This window comes from Peromyscus eremicus, chromosome 23 (genome assembly GCF_949786415.1).
Source record: "Peromyscus eremicus chromosome 23, PerEre_H2_v1, whole genome shotgun sequence".
In the NCBI taxonomy this organism is placed as follows: Eukaryota; Metazoa; Chordata; class Mammalia; order Rodentia; family Cricetidae; genus Peromyscus; species Peromyscus eremicus.
This window is the reverse complement of record NC_081438.1, coordinates 9,103,541-9,112,308: the sequence shown is the minus strand read 5'-3', so window position 1 is coordinate 9,112,308 and position 8,768 is coordinate 9,103,541. Positions and strand designations below refer to the sequence as shown.

The window sequence follows — 8,768 nt, the reverse complement described above, 5'->3', positions numbered from 1 at the left end:
TCATCGGATTAAAGGAGGCAGCAAAGCTGGAAATGGAGGAGACAGTAGGGAAGAGGGGGCTAAAAAGGGGGGCTGCTGACCCCTGTGACCTCCTGCCTGCTCTAACCTGATGTAACATATAATCCTGGTAAACAAAATAGTATTAACCCTTGGAGCCAGGTCAACCCCTTCTGCATCTGCCTGCGACTGCCAGACGGTGCGTCCTGGAGGCTTAACTCTTTCTTGGGGTCCTCTGATGGGTGCCACACAGCCCTGCTGTCCAATGCCTTGAATTGGGGGCAATAGAGGTCCAGGGAAGTGGGGGGGGGGCTTCTTGGCATAGGCAAGCAGACACACACACAGAGAGGGCTCTCCTCTGGGCATCAAAATTAGACAGGAGTGTCTAAAGGGAAAAGCACACTCTTGGCTCCCCACTGTGTCTGATACTGTGTTGTGCCTTGATTCTGCTAAAACGGGTCACTGTCTCTCTCTGGCCACCTGTCGCGCCCCAAAGGTGGGTTAATAGGAAGCCATGCTATAAGAAGAGTGGTCCCAGATTGGGTGATATAAGCATCATGGGGAGCTCTACAGATACAGAAGGCTGCCATGTCCCAGGCCTCCCAAACCAGATTCTGCATTTTAACTGTATCTCTAGATGAACGGAGTGCACACTGCACCCACAAACCCATCACTCAGTCTGTGAGACAATTGTTTGTTTATTTTGATTTACACAGGGTTCCTCTGTAGAGCAGTCCTGGCTGCTGGGAACTCACTTTGTAGATCAGGCTGGCCTCGATCTACAGAGATCCACCTGCCTCTGCCTCCCGAGTGCTGGGATTAAAGGTGTATACCACCACCACCTGGCTGAGACAGTTGTTCTCAAAGAACATCTGTCATAAGCAGAAAATGAGCTCACATGCTTTAAACATAGCAGCACTCCCCCCAACCACTGGTCAAATTTGATGCATAAGAGACGGTCAAAGTCACTGTAAATTTTGGCCAACATTATTACCAGTGTAAGTGTTGATTGAACTAGGCAGATTGAAGTAAGAAAGAGGTGATGTTTCATATAGCTCTCTCATCATCTTTTGGGAGGTATGTGAAACTATGACAGATTTCCTTGGGTCAATGCTTCCTTACTCCTTCTCAGAAGTTCTGATTGAGGTGACTGCCACTCACGGCTCATCCATGATGACACCAGCCAGACCAATTGGAGGCATTCCCTGAGATTTTGTATGTTGTATATCCAAATAGGCTGAGATGTGTGACGTTGGGGACAGTCCTTGGCCAGCCTCCTCTTCCAGGTCACCAATAGACTGATGGAGAGGTTCATAGCAAAGCCCAGGCTACACACACACACACACACACACACACTCAGCAGAGGGTAGGACATGTGTCCGCTTTGGAGTCCCAATAGTTTCCAAGGTCACCCCATCGCTGGGTCCCACTGTGTCAATAAGTTCCCATTGGAGTCAGGTCAAGCTAAGGAGTCTTTTATAAGTGGAAGAATTCAGAACCAGAGCTATCAGCTCTATGACCTTGGAATTCTGGAACTCAGGCATCTCTTTCAAGCTACTTCAAACTCTACGCATCTTTCTCCCTTGTTCTGGACCACACAATCCTTGTTAAGAAAGTGTCTTGGAGCAAAGACAATCCTCTCAGTTCCAGGTTCGGGGCAATCCTTGTGTCAAGACCTCCTCTATGGGGAGATGTTCCTGGACTCCCAACCTCCAGATGACCCAAGAGCCACCATGTGCAGTGTTTGTGACACCCAATGACCTGTCCCTATAAACTACAGGATTCCTGAGAGTGTGGTTGTATCTATCCTAGTCACCATTGTATTCCCAATGACCAGCCCAGCCTGGAGAAGCACTCAGCCACCACTTTTGAACTTGATGTATCTTAAATGTGTAGGGCTGGCTGGGTTGCAAGGATGGAGACACCAGAGAGAAGTGGTAGGTAGGAGAAAATCTCTACCCAACGTTGTCTTCTGGGAAGAGGTAATAAACAAAACCCTTAGCCACCATAGCAAGGGATGGATGGATTTAAGCAGAGTCAAGGCTGACAGAAAGCCTCCAACATAGCTTCCAGTATGGCATCCTAGGGACATTTCAGGGCTAGGTCCTTAGGGACACCCAGACATTGAACAGATACCTTCTTTTCTTGATGTCTACTCGGTCACTTGTTCAGGCAAACTGTCCTCTTTGGCTCCCAACCGAATGTCATGGTCAAAACTCAGTTCACCATCAGAATCCAGAGGTAGAGGGTCCATCCTTGCTTATTGATCCAAATCCTCTGCCTAGTTGAGGAAGCCAAGGAATAGGAAGGTCAAAAGCAGGTCCCACCCACCTCCTTTCCAGTGTGTTTCTCAAGGAGGATGGGCAGGACGCATGGACTTTCCCAATTCCAGAGCCCGTGGGCCTTGATCAAAGACTCGGGGTGAAGAGGCAGGGTAGGCAAGGGTGGAGACTTCCTGGCCACACCCGCCATCTGTGGGTGCTCTCTTCGACTTCTCTCCTCTGCTTTGTCTTCTTGATTTCCGTCTCAATCTGCCCTCCATTCCCACTCTACTCTTTCATCTTTTTTATTCTTCCTCAGGGAGCCACAGACGAAAGACTCCACTGAACTCCAACCCTAAACCAGCCAAACGGCTAATACTGATTATGAGAAATACAACCATGACACCAGATGGCTATTTGTTGAACCCTTGTTCTGTGTCAGGTGGCACACTAAGGACTTCCAAAGATGGCCGACTCCAGTCCCCAAAGCTGCCTGTTGCAGCAACATGAATTCATTAGTAAACAACTATTTATTAGATATCTACCATGTGTAAGGAGCTGATGAACACATTCATAAATTACTTTCCTATCACTATCATGTGGTAGGCCTCTTCAAGGCTCAACATCTTAAACCAATTGTCATTTATTGTCTGACACAATCTCCATGGATCACAGAACTCAGGGTGGGTTGAGCTGAGTTGCCCCAGATCAGGAAGTCATAGCCTAAATGTTAGCAGGGGCAGCAGTCACTAGCAGACATGACAGGGACTGGAGGATTGGCTTCCAAGGTGGCTCACTCCCTTAGTCGGCAAGCCGATGTAAGCTGACATCCAGAGGTCATATGGACCTCTCCAAAGCCTGCTTGAGCATGCTCACAGTACGGCAACTGACTTCTTTGAGGCCAAGGAACCAATGGAGAGCAAGGTGGAAGCCACAGAAACTTTTATAACCCAATGCCAACTGTGACCAGTGTCATAGCTACAATATCCTGTGAGGGACCAGGTCAGCCCTAGTCTGCAGAGGAGGGATCAACCCAAGGCTATGAGTACCAGAAGATGGACTCATTGAAGGCCATCTTATATAGTGGCTGCCATAATGAATGAATGTAAAGATAGACAATGGTCTGAGAGTTTATTATCAACTGAGTCATGATGCCATCTTAACATTCAAGGGAATGGTCCACAGAAAATAAACAAGGAGTTCAAGGTCCACATTTAGTACCGTAAGAGCAAAGGCATGAACTTGACCTTAACTCCTACCCCAACAGGCTTCCCCCATCTTTCCTACCACAAGGTGGCCTGGATCCCAGAACAGAGCAAGCCACTGAGATTTCAGCTTGGCAAGATCCGGCACCCAAGGTTTGGCCAATCTCCAGCATCCTCACCCCTCCTGCCCTCTCTGTGGATCATTTATTCTAAGACCTGCTATAAATATCCACTCAGTGAAATACCTCGCTCCTCGGGTACCCACTCCCCACCCCTGGCAGCCTGTACCCTGCTCGAACAATGCCAGCTTGCAATCAGCCTGCAATCTGAACCCACTTTGCTCACCCAGCACTGAAGGACTGCCCAAGCTAGTCTGCTGGGGCATGCTGGCATGCCCCCAAGATCGCTTTTGCAAGTTAATGGCGCAGTAGTCAGTTGTTAAAAACACTAATTGACATTAAATAGGTGATGTTATCTGACAGTACACAGACGGCTCCGGGTCTATACTTTCTTCTTGGTTTCCTTTTCTTCATCATTATTTTTTCATGCCTGGGAGTCCCAGCTGAGGTCAGGAGTCACCTAGGGCCAGAAGAGAAGGACATACAGATCGCCATTGGCTTCCATCAGCAGTAAGGGAAGCCCAGGGCTGACTTAGCCATCACGACATAACAGATCTCTTGACCCTCTTGCTGGACCACTGGACCGTGGTCTGTCTTGAGATAGGGGGCTTCAACCCAAGTCAGTGTGTATGCTGGGCAAGTGCTCTACCACTCAGCCCCAGTCCTGCCTTCTCCTTTGAGCCTCCTTAAGAAAATCTCTGGACCGAGGAGATGGCTCAGTCTGTAAAGGGCATGCCTTGTAAGCACAAACTGTGAACATTTACTGGGTGTCACATCACTTAGAAATGCCTGGCCTTTTACAGGTATTATTTCAGCTACTGGTGACCTCCAAATCACACCTCTCCAACCCTCCACTGTGGGGAGGAACTGGAACCTCCCAGTAATGAAGACTGTGTTCAAGGGCATGGAGTGAGCTGAACTCAGTTAAGATCAGTAACTAGAAAGTGTGTCCGAGGCCATGGCTAAATCACAGCCCCCCCCAGGTGCCTACATCCCAATCCCTGTGACCTGTGAGCATGTTAGGTCATAGGGCAGAGGATCATGGCATGGAGAGATGACAAAGGATTCTCCTAATAGAGTCACAAGACCATTAAGAGAATTCCAGAACCAAGTTGGACATGCAGATGGGAAGCTTCCATGAGGCTGGGAAAGCCAAAGAAGGAACCACAAGGCAAGGGGTGCAGGTACCCTGGAAGCTGTAAAAAATAAGCAATGGATACCTCCTAGGAGCCTCCAGAAGGAAGCAAGTCCTACACACATGTTGATTTTGGTATGGTGACAGCTATGCAGGAACTCTTATCCCAGAACTGGAAGATGACCAGTGTGTCCTGTTTTAAATCATCAAGGTCCTTGTCAACAGCAGCCAGATGCCAGTGTGCCTGGTCACACTCTGAACGACCATAAACATGACGCCATTAGGGGACAGCTTAGGAAAGGAGGTTCTCTCTTTCCACTGTGTGGGTTCTGGGGATTGAACTCAGGTCTTCAGGTTTGGAGGCAGGCACCCTTTATCCCTGGAGTCATCTCCTTGGCCATGATGGGTGAGTTTTGAGCCTGGAATACCAAACATGTGCCTCACTCACCTTCCTTCCTTCTTTCTCCCCCTCCTCCTTTTCTACGTCTGTCCCTTCCTCCCTCCCTCCCTCCTCCTCCTCCTCCTCCTCCTCCTCCTCCTCCTCCTCCTCGTCTTGCTTTTCCTTCTTGTCTCCCCTCCCCTTCTTTTCTGGTTTCAGTTTCCTGAAAAAGGCTCTCACAGATGCCAGGCTGGACTAACACTCAGTATGTACCCAAGGATGGCCTTAGACTCCTCATCCTCCTGCCTCTACCTCCCAAGTGCTGAGATTAGAGGCCCGTGCCACCACGCCTGGCTCACACACATGCTTTCTGTCTCTGCAAAGTGAAGACACTGAGAGGCATCCAGGATGCCAGTCACCTACTGAGAAGCCAGTTAAGTGCCTTGAGATGCGGAGACATTTGGGACAAGCAGAGGTGCAAAGGTATGCCACATGGAGGCTCTCCCTGCCTGGATAGCATCCAGGGGTAGATAGAAGGGAGGACTCAGCAGTGTGGGAGTCATCTCTGTGGGGTCACTGAGGTTGTCTTGGGCCTATACTCACCTCAGCAGAAGCTGCAGGCTGACAGGCGCCGGACCATCTGGGTCCCCCCATGAAGGGATCTTGGCACGAGGCCTTAATGGCATGGTGAGTCTGGGGCGTGGGAAGCTGTGGGTTAGCCTTCTTAGGGGAATAGTGCCGGCACCATGAGGACGTGGGGACCACAGCTGGAGACAGAGAAATGGGTCTCTGGGGGCCTAGTGGTGCCGCTGTAGGCCCCAAGGGAGACAAGAGGCTGGGCTGCCACCGGCCCCATGCCTCTTAAAGGCCATTACGTGCCGCTGTGGGCCAAGAGCTGGGCGCAGAGCATTTGATCAGCACAGATTGGACCCAGCGGATCAATGGCTGGGTGGACCGCTTCTGCTCCCTTCCTGAGCCCACCCCTCCTTAACTAGTGTGGGCGCCAGACCCACAGCAGGTCCTCAGCAGCTGTCAATCAAAACCATGAAATATTCATCCCAGTTACTCTCCTTCAGGGACCTACTCAGAGCCCTGACGGGGCTGGACAGTGCTTACACACTTGTAAAGGATAGGTATGGAGGAGGGGGAGAGGACGGTGCTGGGGACACAGGCTTAGCAGGAGGCAGCTTGACACCTTGCTCAAAGAGACCCCTCAGCTACCATTTCAGCTGCATCCATTTGCTCCCTGAGCTGGAGAAAAATATTTGCATCCACTACTTGGGTCTTCCCAAACCTTGGCTGGCCACAGACCACCTGCCGTCATTGTCAAAACAGCCATGGATAACAAAGACCCCATTTCCCGCCCCCCACCTCATGTAGCTCATTCTAGCTTAGACATCGATATGTAGTCAAGGATGGCCTTGAACTTCTGATCCTGCCTCCACTCCCCAAGTGCTGGGATCATAGGAGTGTTTGTCAGCTCACTGTGATGATGCAGTGCTGGGAATGGAACCCCAGGTTTTGTGCATGCCAGGCAAGTGCTCTGCCATGAGCGATAGCCTGACACCCAAGGGAAACGATCATATAAGATTTTTCTTACACTTTCTGTAACAACATGCAAAATTATCGTAATGGTTACAAAACACATTGCAAACCATAAATTACATAGATGCATTTGTTGCATAATAATGTGTAAACTATAAATATATATTATGTATTTGAGTCTTTTAACCATCTGTATGCTCTGCACTGGGGTAATTTAATTCTTTTTTCTCTTGCAGCGCTGGGATCCCATTCCCATGATCCAGGGCCTATCACACCTGGAGAGTCATCTGCCACTGAGCTACGCCACAGCCCTTCCTGAGGTAAATAAATATGTTAGTCACCTCCAAGAAGAAGGTGTCATTGCCTCTAGTTACAATGAGGGGACTGTGGCTCTGAGGAACATGATGACAGCTATGTTGGACTCTACACTCAGCCACAGCCTTAAAAAAAAAAATCAGGAGTTTGTAAGTCATTTTGGTGGTAGGCACTGAGGACATTGCTTCTGTGCTCTGACCTCCAGTGATCTGTGAGCCGCTCAATGAATGTCTGTGCCCCCGTTAGACAGTTCTTGCAGAGAACTTCCTCTCTCGTCCCCAGCTCCAACAGGCAGGAAGCCTCAATAAAAACACAAGAGGCCAAGAGACCCAGGCCTTGGGAATTCTTCAAGTTTTCTACTGCCGCACAAGGTCTCTCGTGTTATTGTCCTCGTCCTGTTGGGTCCCATTGTCCTTTTCCAGTATGAGCCACCATGATGATGCTGCTTCTCCAGGCGAAAGCGAGCACGTAACTTGGGGTGACATGAGAGCCCCGCGTGCTCTGTGCTTTCACCGTGCCGGAGCGGCTTTAGAGAGCAAGTCTGATGACAGAAGTGTTTGGCTAGAGACTCTGAGGTGGTGTCCCATTCCATCCAAAGCAGAAGCCAGGCTCCCGGTGGTGGCCCGGAGTCCACTCTCCAACCTGCTGTGGCCTCCCAGCACCCCAGCCCCCTCACCAGGCTGGAGACCCGGGTCACTTTCTGCAGCCATTGATCCTACCTAGATGCTGCTCCAACCCTGTCCTCTGTGTGGGCTTTATGGGCTCCAGAGTATCCAGCTGCTGACTTCCTGATTCCCTCTGAATCCTCCTTCATCCTCCCAGGTGGGGGTCAGAGATGAGCCCCCATGATCGCTCGAGAGTCAGCTCAGAGTCATCCATGCCCCTCCTCCCCTCTAACCTGGAACAACCTTTCCCTTGGGCCTCAGTTTCCTCTCTGGTTATAAAAGAGGCTGCTGGGTTTCCATAAATTGCGAGTGTCAGTCTGAATTCTCCAAGCACTGCAAGACAGGCTTAAACACCCAGGCTTCTTTCAGAAGGAGAATCGGAAGGAGAAGGTGCAAGGTTGGAGGGGTCATCAGACCAGTGTGAAAGGAGAGGGGACAGAAGATGACATGGAAGGGTTCTAGACACAAGAGTGAGCCGGATGCCTTGGTGCCTAAGTGGGGCATCCTAAGATGCTTGGGGCTTCCAGGAATGGGTCCCACGTCAGTGCCCCTCTGAGAATACACAGGCACACAGGCATGCACATGTACACACACACACACACACACACACACACACACACACACCAGAGACCTCACAACACATAGCACAGAGACACACACAGACACAGAGGATGACCCCTTCTGCCTCCCAGCATGCCACTCTCCTCACCAGGCTGGAGACCCAGCCCCAGCCCTGCCTCTAAGTTGTGTGTTTGAGCAAGGCAAACTTTATACCATATACATTTTAACACAACTTGAAGGGAAAGCATGGCTTTCTTAGAGTCGGCCCACATAGCTCCTATCTCAAGCTTATCTCACCCAGGTAGGCACAGAGGCAGAGGATTGCTTCTTGCCATGATGTGGGGATTCTTGCCATGATGTGGGGAGTGCGGCGATGATGATGATGATGATGATGATGATGATGATGATGATGATGATGGTGATGATGCTGATGGTAATGATGATGATGGTGAAGAAGAAGAAGAAGAAGAAGAAGAAGAAGAAGAAGAAGAAGAAGAAGAAGAAGAAGAAGAAGAAGAAATGACCACATGTCTCAAGTGAAATGACACACACACACACTGAGTGAGTACCCCAGGCAAGACATCAG

General features: G+C 50.0%; 1 long non-coding RNA gene across 1 annotated transcript; it reads left to right on the top strand.

The window, feature by feature from the left end:
* The first annotated feature begins 4,698 nt into the window (after positions 1-4,698).
* LOC131898512 (uncharacterized) lies at positions 4,699-7,271 on the top strand. The gene is made up of 3 exons (XR_009375951.1): positions 4,699-4,852; positions 5,316-5,579; positions 6,878-7,271. It is a non-coding gene; the product is annotated as an uncharacterized LOC131898512 (long non-coding RNA).
* Positions 7,272-8,768: the final 1,497 nt, after the last annotated feature.